Source organism: Aegilops tauschii, chromosome 2 (assembly GCF_002575655.3).
Source record: "Aegilops tauschii subsp. strangulata cultivar AL8/78 chromosome 2, Aet v6.0, whole genome shotgun sequence".
Classification (NCBI taxonomy): domain Eukaryota; kingdom Viridiplantae; phylum Streptophyta; class Magnoliopsida; order Poales; family Poaceae; genus Aegilops; species Aegilops tauschii.
Window position 1 is genome coordinate 642,328,329 of NC_053036.3, and position 14,724 is coordinate 642,343,052.

The window sequence follows — 14,724 nt, forward strand, 5'->3', positions numbered from 1 at the left end:
TTCTCCACCTCCAATCCTAGAGGGAAAACGACCTTCTTTGCTGCGTATGTACTGTCAGGCAATTCGTTATCCTTTGGAAGCTTCTTCTTCAATATTTTAAGTAGTTTCTCAAATCCTTTGTCGGGCACAGCATTCTCTGCCTTCCACTGCAGCAATTCCAGTACGGTACCGAGCTTTGTGTTGCCATCTTCGCAATTGGGGTACAACCCTTTTTTGTGATCCTCTAACATGCGATCGAACTTCAGCTTCTCCTTTTGACTTTCGCATTGTGTCCTTGCATCGACAATGACCCGGCGGAGATCATCATCATCGGGCACATCGTCTAGTTCCTCTTCATCTTCAGCAGCTTCACCCGTTGCAGCATCATTGGGCACATCGTCTGGTTTCTCTTGATCTTCACCAGCTCCCCACGTTGCAGCATCACGGTATTCAGGGGGCACGTAGTTGTCATCGTACTCTTCTTCTTCGTCATCTTCCATCATAACCCCTATTTCTCCGTGCCTCGTCCAAACATTATAGTGTGGCATGAAACCCTTGTAAAGCAGGTGGGTGTGAAGGATTTTCCGGTCAGAGTAAGACTTCGTATTCCCACAATCAGGGCATGGACAACATGTTGGGGAACGTAGTAATTTCAAAAAAATTCCTACGCACACGCAAGATCATGGTGATGCATAGCAACGAGAGGGGAGAGTATTATCTACGTACCCTCGTAGACCGAAGCGGAAGTGTTGACGCAACGTAGAGGAAGTAGTCGTACGTCTTCCCGGTCCGACCGATCCAAGCACCGTTACTCCGGCACCTCCGAGTTCTTGGCACACGTTCAGCTCGATGACGCTCCCCGGGCTCCGATCCAGCAAAGCTTCGGGGAGGAGTTCCGTCAGCACGACGGCGTGGTGATAATCTTTATGTACTACCGACGCAGGGCTTCGCCTAAGCACCGCAACAATATGGCCGTGGTGGAATATGGTGGAGGGGGGCACCGCACACGGCTAAGGAACGATCACGAAGATCAACTTGTGTGTCTATGGGGTGCCCCCTGCCCCCGTATATAAAGGAGTGGAGGAGGGGAGGGCCGGCCCTCTCTCTATGGCGCACCCTAGGGAGTCCTACTCCCACCGGTAGTAGGATTCCCCCTTTCCTAGTCCAACTAGGAGTCCTTCCATGTAGTAGGAGTAGGAGACAAGGAAGGGGAAAAGAGAAGGGAAGGAAGGAGGGGGCGCAGCCCCTCCCCCTAGTCCAATTCGGACTAGGCCTTGGGGGGGAGCGCGGCCTGCCCTAGGCAGCCCCTCTCCCTTTCCGTATGGCCCAATAAGGCCCAATACTTCTCCCCCGTATTCCCGTAACTCCCCGGTACTCCGAAAAATACCCGAACCACTCAGAACCTTTCCGATGTCCGAATATAGTCGTCCAATATATCGATCTTTACGTCTCGACCATTTCGAGACTCCTCGTCATGTCCCCGATCTCATCCGGGACTCTGAACTCCTTCGGTACATCAAAACTCATAAACTCATAATATAACTGTCATCGAAACCTTAAGCGTGCGGACCCTACGGTTCGAGAACAATGTAGACATGACCGAGACACGTCTCCGGTCAATAACCAATAGCGGAACCTGGATGCTCATATTGGCTCCTACATATTCTACGAAGATCTTTATCGGTCAGACCGCATAACAACATACATTGTTCCCTTTGTCATCGGTATGTTACTTGCCCGAGATTCGATCGTCGGTATCCAATACCTAGTTCAATCTCGTTACCGGCAAGTCTCTTTACTCGTTCCGTAATACATCATCCCGCAACCAACTCATTAGCTGCAATGCTTGCAAGGCTTATGTGATGTGCATTACTGAGAGGGCCCAGAGATACCTCTCCGACAATCGGAGTGACAAATCCTAATCTCGAAATACGCCAACCCAACATGTACCTTTGGAGACACCTGTAGAGCTCCTTTATAATCACCCAGTTACGTTGTGACGTTTGGTAGCACACAAAGTGTTCCTCCGGCAAACGGGAGTTGCATAATCTCATAGTCATAGGAACATGTATAAGTCATGAAGAAAGCAATAGCAACAAACTAAACGATCACGTGCTAAGCTTACGGAATGGGTCAAGTCAATCAGATCATTCACCTAATGATGTGATCCCATTAATCAAATAACAACTCTTTGTCTATGGTTAGGAAACATAACCATCTTTGATTAATGAGCTAGTCAAGTAGAGGCATACTAGTGACACTCTATTTGTCTTTGTATTCACACATGTATTATGTTTCCGGTTAATACAATTCTAGCAGGAATAATAAACATTTATCATGAAATAAGGAAATAAATAATAACTTTATTATTGCCTCTAGGGCATATTTCCTTCACAACACATAAAACCATTCTGCTTGTTTGCCTCAGCCGCATCGAGAAACTCATGCACGCCCTTAATGTACTCAGAGGTGTGTCTGTCACCGTACATCCATTGCCGGTTCATCTGCGTGCATTATATATAATTAAGTGTCCAAATTAATAAAAGTTCATCATCACATTAAAACCAAAGTACATACATAGTTCTCATCTAACAACATATAGCTCTCCAGAGCATCTAATTAATTAAACCATACATTGATACTGTGTAAAACATTTAAATGCGAAAACAAAGGCGATCATAATCGCAACCAAGGTAACAACTGATCCAACGGCATAATGATACCAAGCCTCGGTATGAATGGCATATTTTCTAATCTTTCTAATCTTCAAGCGCATTGGATCCATCTTGATCTTGTGATCATCGACGATATCCGCAACATGCAACTCCAATATCATCTTCTCCTCCTCAATTTTTTTTCCTTCAAGAAATTGTTTTCTTCTTCAACTAAATTTAACCTCTCGACAATAGGGTCAGTTGGAATTTCCGGTTCACATACATCCTAGATAAATAAAATCTATGTCACGTTGGTCCGCATAATTTTCATAAACAATAAATGAACCAATAGTTATAAAGAATAATATATATACCACATCCGAATCATAGACAGGACAAGGGCCGACGGGGGCGGATACCAAAACCATCGCACTATATAAGATGCAATAATAAAAGTAAGAAAATGATACAAGTATCCATCTAAACATACAAGTAAGAATATTTTTCCTTTCAGAAAGAAGATAAGAACAAGAGGCTCACCACGGTGGTGTCGGTGATGAGATCGGCGCGGGTGATCGACGACGGTGAAGACGGGGGTGGGGCGTGACGGACCGCTAAATCTAGACAAATCTCGAGGAAAATGGAGCTTTGAGGTCGAGCTTCGAGAGGAGAAAGCTTAACTAGTATGGCTCGGGCATTTCATCGAACACCTCATGTGCATAGGAGGTTAGCTAGAGCACCACAAATCCCTCCCCTCGCCGGCCCAGAAAAACAGAGCACTAGAGTGCTCTGCTCTGGCGCGAGGGGTATATATAGGCAGCACCATTGGTCCCGGTTCGTGGCATGAACCGGGACTAAATGGGAGCCTTTGGTCCCGGTTCATGCCACGAACCGGGACCAATGGTGGTGGGCCAGGAGCCAGGCCCATTGGTCCCGGTTCGTCCCACCAACCGGGACCAAACGGTCCAGACGAACCAAGACCAATGGCCCACGTGGCCCGGCCGGCCCCCTGGGCTCACGAACCGGGTCCAATGCCCCCATTGGTCCCGGTTCTAGATTGAACCGGGACTAATGGGCTGACCCGGCCTGGACCGTTGCCCCCTTTTCTACTAGTGGGGGGCTACACTGGTTGAAGTTTTTATGAGCATAAGGCAATTACAAGTCCCAGGTTTCTGCAAGCATGACAACCCGGCACTTAGGGGCTACATATGTGGAATATTCAATTTATGACTAATGATTGAGATGAATAACCCGGATTTGTTCAAGGTTGCAACACTTATATTGAAGCAAGTCTTAAGTTATCACTATGTTCTCCTCTTAAGACTTGGGGGCTACAGGTATTATGCATATAAAGAAGGAACATCTTCAAATTCTCAGCTTTGAGTGAATCAGGAAGATCAATTACATGACCCGGTGTCAACAACAATTATGACTCAGCATCATCAGTTTTTTATAACCCGGAGATTTTGGAAATTATAACTCGGCAAGATCTACATCTTTAAGCCGGTTGAAAACCAGATGAGTATTTCAAGACCTATATTTTTTAAGCCGGCGCTTTGGAAGCCGACTCAAATGGATTCTTTGTTTACAATATTTTTTCTAAAGCAAATTGATTGTGAAGCTCGTCTATTGACCCGGATTTTCTAGAAGAAGGAAATGACAAGGACTTAAGGATGTTCAGGTGCCGGTTTACAAGAATTCTTAACCCGGAGCACAACCTGTCAAATTTGTTCTTGTGTTTATTTTGCAGCATAAGTTTACCATGGATAAATCCAAGCTAAACTTGGGGGCTAATGTCAGGGATATACCCCGCGGTGTAACCCGGCCGGAAGTATAACCCGGCCGGACTTGGCGACTCACTAATGACCTACCTTGACTGGACGACTCACTAAGTGACCCGCCCGAGCCTGGCGACTCATGGGTGACCCGGCGAGCGCGTCAAAGGAACGACAAGACCCGGCGGCCCAGAAGGCGGTTCATGGAAGGCCGGCTCATGTTATGGTGGGCCGGTTTATGAGGAAAGCACAAGGAATATTCTCCTACAAAGGAAGCAAGACTAGGACTCCACTTGTAATAGACTAGTCCTAATCCTAATAGGACTCCACATGTAACCCGCCCCTTCAACTTATATAAGGAGGGGCAGGGCTCCCCAAAGAGGGTCGAGCAAGAAGAAACAATCTCTAGGGCTAGACACAAAGAGCCGGCTTACCAGCGACTCCCTCATGATCATAATGAGACCTAGCCACAAACAACATGTAGGGTTATTACCGGATGAAGTTTCCCGGGGCCCGAAGCTGTCTAAATCCTTGTCTTATGTTGCGTCTCTCGATTCCGCCCAACCCCTCTCAAGCTACTACATAGATGCGTTGGCCTCGCGACTAAGTCCTCACACTAAGGACATCTACCGTTACAATTTCACGACACCCACGTTGACATGTCTAGCTTCAGTCACGCTCTCATCGCCTTTCTACCCAAGGTTGACAACCCCACCCTTGGCAAGAATTTCCACCCCATCTTGCTGTAGAACTGGCCTACGAAGATGTCGTCGCTAGGGTATTTGGAAAGAGCAGGAATGCCAGGGTTTGCAAGTCTATTCTAGAAGCTTGGGTCAAACTTTGGTTCGCTAGTGTGATGCTTTAGAGCATGGTTAATAGTATAACTAACTGTTGGCTATAAGAAAGTGCCATGTCATTTATAGTCAATCTTATAGTCAACATGTATAAAAAAATATAAGTATGTGCTACTTTATTAATATATGACCCACCTTCCACTCTTATATAGTGTCTAGAAGCACGTGCTGCAGCTGGCTCTTGCATAAGAGCCCGCTTACATTCTCTTGCCTATCCTCTCTCCTCCAACTAAGTATAGAAATATTATTTTACTCCTTACAACCTGCTGACTGTATCTCATTGTACTTGCTCTTATGTGTAATGCGGAATGGCCGTCTGCTCTGCCGCTCCCTAACACAGCACCCCTCTCTTAAGCGCATGCTAGTCACCAATGCACGGTACCACCGTCGGTGAGGCTATACAAGCCGGAGAAGATTTTCCAGCAGACCACCACTACTATTACATGAGATCAGGTACTGGTTGTATCAAGTTTCCATGTAACAGATCAGAATTATAATTTTGTCTGAAGAAATGTTATCTTTTGTTAAAACGGAAGAAATGTTATCTTTGTGTACAATAAAAAATAAGTCCTACAAGACTATGATCATGCTATGCCGCTGCAATTATAGATCATTTTCTTTCTACTCCTTCTGTTCACAAATATAAGATGTCCTAACGTTTTAGTGTGTTTGATCACTCATTTCAGTCCGTATGTACTCCATATTGAAATATTCAAAGCATCTTATATTTTTGAGGGAGTATTTATTACTTAAATTCCTTGTTTGGGCAGTATTGAATTCATACTCCAGCCAACTCATTCAAAAGTCTGAACTAATTGAGAGTGGTCGCAATATATTTCAATACACCCACTCACGTCTAGGCTTATTTAGTCCTTAGATGTGGGATTTACGCCACATAATCCGTTTTTTAATAGTGCGTTGGCAGGGTCTTGAACTAAAAACCTCCTGTCTCGGATACCATATTGAATTCGTACTCCAGTTAACTCATCCAAAAGTCCGAACTAATGAAGAGAGGTGGGCAATATACTTCAAACAACACAAAAAGTCTAATCTCTACCCTCATACTCACTTAAAATCATATATATTAACTTACCATTACGAAACTCATATTAACTTATCAGAAAGGGGAAACTTGTTCATTTACCCAAAAGTTTAGTAGCTTTGGATTATGTTACCCGACACTGGATGGAAATTGTTAAAAATAACCAGTAGGGGGTTCGATGCAAGTAGTAAAGTAACATTTGGCATGTTCAAACTTATCTTAAAATGAAAAGGCAGGAATGCCTATGAGCGTAAACAAACGAGTTGCATCTAAGGGTTAAATTTGTTTACTTCGCAAAAAAATCTTTCTCTAGGTAAAATTATGAAGTAGATTAATACTGCCTTCGTCCCATAATGTAAGACATTTTTTGATACTACACTATAATGTCAAAAAACGTCTTACATTATGGGACGGAGGAAGTATATTTTTTGATACTAATCAGTTGGCAATCAACTTTGGGTATATAATCCAACACTACTCAACTTCTAGGTAAATAACCAACTTGCATTTACATGGATAAATAGATATAATGTCAAAACAAGATTAGGCACCTTCATCAATTTTTCGGGTTAGGCCAGAAATGAAAGTGGGTTATATATAAACAAAAAAAGTGATGCTTCTTAATTTGATTGAAGTGTTAGATCTTAGAGCAGAATCTAACCTTCTTGATGATTCTAAATTGGCCACAAATTCTGAGGCCGAGCAGAAATTACGTCTTCTTCTAAGAGAGGAAGAAATGAAATGGGCCTTGCGTGCTAAGGTTCAAAGTTGTCCAAGGGGACGACAATACCCAATTCTTTCATATGATTGCGAATGGCAAGCATAGGAAAAAGAAAATCATCTAGCTCGAGCAGGATGAAGGGACGGTAGTGGGTCATGAGAACCTAAAGTTATATATATTCCAATTACTATAAACACCTATGTGGCCCTCCTGAGGACAATAATGTGTCCCCTGATAAGCTGCGGTTGGAGATATGCCTCAGCTTAGGTCAGATGAAAACGAGATTTTATCTACACCATTCACGGAAAAGGAGGTCTTCAAGGCGGTTTCACAAATGAAGCAGAACAAGGCGCCTGTGCCAGATGGGTTCCCGGCGGAATTTTATAAAAGATGTTGGCATATCATCAAGGGTGATCTTATGCCCATGTTCCATGATTTTTTTCAATGGCCATATGCAACTATTTCATCTTAACTTTGGAACGATTACGTTGTTGCCAAAGAAAGAGGACGCAGTTCATATTGAGCAGTTCGGGCCAATTTACCTTCTGAATGTGAGTTTCATTTTTTTTACTAAATTAGGCACAAACAGACTGACATGGATTGCACATTCAATGGTTCAACCGAGTCAGACTACCTTCTTGCCTAGGAGACATATCCTAGAAATGGTAGGTGTCCTACATGAAACTCTTCATGAAATCCGTTCAAAGAAACTTGATGGGGTAATCTTCAAGGTGGATTTCGAGAAGGCGTATGATAAAGTCAAATGGCCATTTCTCCAGCAAGTCATGCGAATGAAGGGGTTCAACAAAATCTGGAGGAAGCAGGTGGATTCCTTTATTCAAAAAGGCAGCACCGGAATTTAGGTGAATGATGATGCGGACCATTTTTTTCAGACCCACAAGGGTTTAAGACAAGGAGATCCAATGTCTCCTATCTTATCCAACATTGTGGAGGATATGTTGGTTGTACTTATTGGTAGGGCCAAGGAGAATGGTCAAGTAAGTGGACTCGTACCTCATCTGATTGATGGGGGGGGGGGGGTTCTATCTTACAATACGTGATGACACTATCATTTTCATGGAACACAACCTCGCAAAGGCTAGAAATATGAAACTAGTACTTTGTCTTTTTGAACAATTGTCGGGGTTGAAGATTAATTTTCACAAGAGCGAATTGTTTTGCTTTGGAAGAGCCAAAGAGGAGCAAGACGCATATAGACAATTGTTCGGTTGTGAAATGGCTTCCTTGCCTTTCAGTTATCTAGGAATTCTGATTCACCATCGAAATTATCGAATAAAGAGTGGAAACGCATTGAGGATCGATTTGAAAAAAAAACTAAGCTGCTGGAAGGGTAAGCTTATGTCATATGGAGGACGGCTTGTACTGATTAATTCAGTACTGACTAGCATGCCAATGTTCCTCTTACGTTTTTCGAAGTACCTAAAGGGGTACGGAAAAGAGAGTAGATTTTTATCGATCCCATTTTTTCTAGCAGTCAAATGATGTTAAGGCAAAATATCGTCTGCCTAGATGGGATATCATTTGCAGACCCAAAGACCAACGGGGGGCTTTGGATTGAGAATCTGGAGATTAAAAACAAGTGTTTACTCAGTAAATGGCTGTATAGGTTATTAGTGGAGACTGGCGGTATGTGGACACAGATTTTGCGAAACAAATATCTACATTCTAGAACTCTCACTCAGGTTACCGTAAGACCTAGAGATTCGCCATTCTGGAAAGGCCTAGTGAGAACGAAAGATTTTTTCTTCCACGGAACGAGATTTGTTGTTGGTAATGGTACAACAACAAGATTTTGGGAAGACACGTGGCTAGGGGACACGGCGTAGCCTTACAGTATCCCACCCTATATAATATCGTCCAACGTAAGGAGGATTATGTTGCTGCAGTATTACAAATGGTTCCTCTTAACATCTAGTTCAAGAGATCTTTAGTTGGGAGCGTTGGAGCTCATGGCTTCACCTGGTGGGGAGATTGATGGATGTTCAACTCTCGGTCCAGCCTGACTCTATCCACTGGAAGTTAACTGGAAGTGGGGTTTTTACGGTCAAATTGATGTACATGGATTTAATTAATTCTTGCCCAATCCCGAGACAGTTTCACATTTGGAAAATTAAAGTTCCCCTACACATCAAGATTTTCATGTGGTTTGTCCACAAGCGAGCGAAGATGGGTCGGTAGTGCAAGATGTTGTTTTTGTGACCGAGATGAAACAATACAACACCTTTTTATTGATTGCCCTCTCGCTCAGCTTCTCTGGCGTACCATTCATATAGCCTTTAACATTAACCCTCCTACTAGCATTGACATGTTGTTTGGGACATGGCTAACTGGAGTGGACCCAACCACTGCGGCACGTATTCGGATAGGAATATACGCACTATTTTGGGCTATATGGAACTGCAGGAATGATTTAATCTTTAACAGACAACGCATTCTAAATTTCTTGCAGGTTATCTTTAGGGCTACGGCATGGATCCGTACGTGGTTGTTACTCACTCCTATGGACTCCAGGGAGTGCAACCGATGGGAGACGGTAGCACGGGATATCTTCAACCGGTTTGGATGACGGTCTATCGCTAGGATAGATGTTTAGTCATCTTTTCCTATTTACATGCCGGTTGTGGCTTTATCCATTTGATGTTTTCTTTTTTGCTCCGTTTGCGAGCTGTACTAGATTTCAGACTTTGTGTTACTTGGCACTTTTTTAATAAGATGGCCGCATGCATCTTTTGGATGCAGGGGCCGGGGTTTATCCTCCTTTTCAAAAAAAATACAATTAGTTAACTTAGAGATTAAAGGAAAGAAATGAACTTATGAAAAATTACTGGATAACTAATATTTTAAATGCATGACTAAATGGCGTAAATATCAAATTGCACAAGGTTATAAAGATGACAAAAGAGCAAATACTTTCATAATTGTATATAAGATAAATATTGTAAACATGTTGCATGAAAGGTAAAGTAGCAGTTACCAAAGATTCGCTGTGAAGTTCCCATATATTCAATTGCAGTTTGGGCATGTTTTGGTTTAGTTTTATCTCTTCCTCAATTGCATTCTTCAGAGTCTGCATATGTTTGTGATCATCGGGGACCTTAACATAAATTTGCTCAAGTGATGGGAGGTTCTCTAAACCCAATATGAAATCACCAAACTGATTTAATGCGGGAAGCACGAAAAAAAATCCAGAGTTTGGAGACTTTGCATGGCTCCTTGTGCAAACCTCAGCTCCATGGTGTGACTCCCGACTTTGAACCTCTTTAGAGACGCAAATGAATAGCCATTGTCAATGACCAATCATTTGTCTCTGCCATGTGTAGGTTCATTCACTTGAATGTGCAGTTCACTTAGAGATGGTATGCTCCCAAGGACTTTAAGGTCCTGCTCTCCTATTGTTTTCATTGACGGCAGCTCTTCTTCTATTCTGGTGGACCCTATGTCCAGCACTTGCAGAAATTGTAGTTTCCCTATTTGTTTTGGGATTCTAGTGATAGATGTGCAGTTTAAACTCAGATATCTCAAGTGAAACAAATTGTATATATCCTTCCAATGATTATTGACGACTTGCCTACAATAAGCTAAATCCAATACACGCATGACCGGAAAGCTCAAGAGTGCTGGTAAAAAACTGAAAGCTGGACTAGACACAGTAAGTGACCTCACATGGGACAAGCTTTTTGTTAGCAGCTTATTAGCAACTTCTTCAATGGTGGTCTGTATGGACAATCGGCGGATCTTACTTGGTAGATGCAATGGTTGCTGACCACCTACCGTTGTTAAGAAATTCTCCTCATTTGACACGGAAATGATGAGGTCACGCACCATATCGTGCACATGACAAGAGTGCACTTTATTCCCATTGTCAAACTGTATGGGTTGGACCAAGCTTTTATTAATGAGCTCTTCCAAGTAATCCTCTCCTTACTTCATATAAAGTCTTCTCTGAGTTTTCTTCCACAAAACCTTCACCGACCCATTTCCATATCAGTTCTTTTGTTTTAATCTCATAATCCTCTGGATACACACTAAGATGCAGTAAACAAGTCTTTAGGTGTGGAGGTAGGTCATAGTAACTAACTGATAATATCCGTCTCATCTTCTTCACGTCATCATGACTATCATCTAGCCCTGAACCCATAGATTTGTGCACCTTGCACCAATATTCATGTGTATGTGTTCTTCCCATTTTACTGGACAACAGACTAGCAATTGTAAGGATAGCTAAAGGCACTCCACCACATCTTTTCAAAATGTTCTCAGATACTTCAACCAATTGAGCAGGTGTTGTTTTATTCTCAGTGCCATATATTCTTTGGTAGAATAACTTCTTTGAATCAACAACAGAAAGAGGTTGCAGACGATATAAACAACCAGCTTCCTGGGCAACATTAAGAACACGAGTTGTTGTTATTACTCTACTTCCATATTCATTATTAGAGAAAGCACATTTGATGTTGTCTTCCCAGACAGATTTATCCCATATGTCGTCGATGACAATCAAGTACCTTCAATTAATACCAAAAGACATATATTATAAGCCTATTTAAGTTTTCATACTATGAGCAGAATTGAGCTATATGTAGTAAAATTTAACAGCTTAAATTACAAAGATGGTGAAAAAAAAAGAGTCAACGCAATTGCAATTTCCTCGTGACATGCATATACCAAACGTGAGGGAGAAGCACATATATACGTACCTCTTGTGTCCCAGGAATGTTTTTATCTCACGGCGTAATTCTTCTTCACTCCACGATGCCTCATTGATGTCCTTGTATGTGTGCTTGTCAAATTGACGGAGCAAGCTTATGTAAATCATCTTCATGTTAGGATTAAGAGACACAGAAACAAAAGCCACACAATTGAATTCCCCTTTAAGTTTCAAATAGACTGCATTAGCAAGGGTTGTCTTGCCTAATCCACCAGATCCAACAATAGAGACCACCTTGAGCTGTTTCTTGGAAACCTCGTCTCCCTCTGTCAACATCTCGACTACCTCACGGCTGTTCTCTTCAATGCCAACAAGTTCCGTCGCCTTTGTATACAAGGCTTTCGCGAAGGGTGTCAATAGCTGTACCAGTTGGCTTGGCAGTGGCCTCTCATCCGGTTGTTTGCGGATATGTTGGTGTAGCGATCTGCGACAAACAAACGGTAGGAGATGTGAGGGTAAACGTTGCAAAAATTCGTCAAAAGTAGGAGTATTATGCTGGACAAGGATGGTAAAAAACATCCAGATGCACACACAAGAGACTGCCCAATCTAATTTGTCTGCACACACAAGAGTACATATATTTGTCCAATTTTCAAAGTCTCTTAAAGCTTGTGGATCGGTGATGCACAAAATTCCATACATACACTGTTTGCTAGCTACTAGCTACTACATGGATGATAACAATATAGATACATGGACTGGACAACCGATCGATTTGTTATGGATCTGCCGCTGGTAATATCATGAACAACTTTTATTCTTTCAATTCCAAACTAAGAAGCACAGAGAATCGCAGCATGCTTAATCGGCTCAGAATGGTAGCTAAAAAAGCATAACGTCAGAACAAACTGGGGGGAGGGACGGGGAGGGGGTACTGACCGGCAGCGGGGAGGGCGGCGACCCCTGTTGAGCTCCCACCTTCCGCTGGATCTGGCGGTGGCTGAGCAGAGTGGTGAGAGTGAAGCCGTGTGTATAAATGCACTGATGGGAGCTCTCAGCTAGGGAGGACAAGGGACGGAGATGGATGTGCGATAGCGGAAAACGTCTTACCTCTCTCGAGGGACGTGGTTCGTGTTATATGGAAGGGGGGCGCGATCCCAATGATCGTTACAGAGAGATTCTTCAGGGGAGATTACTTGGGAAAGAGGAGATAGAGATAGTTACAATTATGATATGTTTAAATAACCTAACTAACAGCCAAGTCTATCTCTATCTCTATCATGCCGTGAGATCTTCAACGTGTAACGTGAGGTGCAGGGAAACATTGTTTAACAATGGAGAGAGTGACGGTTGGCAGCTGGGAAAGATATTTCTACTGTGTGGCTACAGAGCATGTTACTGCAGCTAAGCTCAGTCTCAATTATTTTTTCTTACGAACTGCGGCTTAGTCTTTTTTTAAACCCCTCTCAAGGCATTAAAAAACTATATAAAAAACCAATACAATACATCCATTAACCTGTTATCATGCATTCATGCATATGGGTTGTATCCTCATTGATGCAACGATGAAATTGATAAAAAAATTCTACTCTCAAAAAGGTAAAAAATGATAAAAATGGGAAATACCATACACATCCATATATACCTTTATAATTTGTATGATGATGAGGAACTTATTCCTTGTGCAAAAGAGACCACACCATGCCATGCACCATCAAATGTTTTTCCCTTTTTTTTTGGCTTTGATGGAGTAGATCTGGGCGGCCTGCATCAGGACCATTTAAAATGCAAGACACTTAAAGAGGTGTCCGGAAAAAATAACTAGTTTTCTTTAAAAACTAGTGCTTATTTGTAGAGCATGGATAGGTGCTTAATTAGGCACACATGCTGTGTTTAAGACAAACAGGTTTATTTTTATAAGCACCTCTCTAAGCACATTGCATTGTAGTCCCAAAGTACAAGATACGAATATATTTTGTCTGAGATCCAAAGTTTTTAAGCATTGCCAAGAAAAAAATGTACATCCATAATTCCAAATCAATATTGGTTGGCTAATCATTAAACATTTAAGAGAAAGAGGACATCAAGCAGACAGCGGGCTGCCGGGACCTTTTTTCAACAGGGACCCACGGCCCGTCGCAACTGTTGTGATTAATCATCACATGATTAATTAAGGGAATCTCCCCTTATCCAAACTGCCACACCGTTGCATCCCGCAACCTACGCAAGGCAGCAACTGCCTCTTGACGGTTCTCTCCCGAATCGGCGCCTCTCCAAACCGACGCCTGAAGGCGTCTCCCCATGTCATATATATACTGTAAACATGATCAATAAAGGATACAGTTGAATCATTTGTTCTCTCTCGATTGTCTCTCGATTAGTTCCAACTAGTTAAGTGCCTGTGCGTTGCCACAGACCATCAAATTTGATTATTGCTCACAATCCTTACTGGCCGCCTACACAGATCCGACCTCGCGAGTTGTCTCACCGCCATCGCCAACACCTTATCACCCCCTTGCTCTCCTTCAACGTTGCCACGGAATAATAATAATATAAAATAAAGATCAAACAATTGTTCTATTTCAAACATGTGTGCCAAAAATGGCATTTGCTTTGTATTCCTATAATGGCAAATTGATGTTCTCTCCCACTCCTATCTTCCTGGGACCCCTTTCCCCTCAACCTTCACTCTTTTATTGCTGTGCAATGACCCTCAACCTTCATACTCAGGACCGTGTTTAATCTCTGTTTTTATGTTCTTATTCTTTCAACATATTATACTATTTTTATCGACTCAAAATCCTTCTAACATCAATCAATTGAATAAATAGAGAGCAATAATTCAATTTTTCGTATTTTCCATTTTAGTAATGCAAATAAAGTTTGACACTGACTTGGCACAGATTTGATCAAAACATTTCTATAAAGAAGTTGTGATTCAACTGCTCCCCTGAGATCGTGACGTCCTGTTTAAGGCCATTGATGAAATGAGTTACAACACTGGGTTTGCACGTCAATCTGCATGCCTGG

At 42.4% G+C, this 14,724-nt stretch overlaps 1 pseudogene; it reads right to left on the reverse strand.

The window, feature by feature from the left end:
- Positions 1-10,205: 10,205 nt before the first annotated feature.
- Positions 10,206-14,724, reverse strand: part of LOC141041418 (disease resistance protein RGA5-like) — a 55,389-nt pseudogene continuing 50,870 nt past the window's right edge.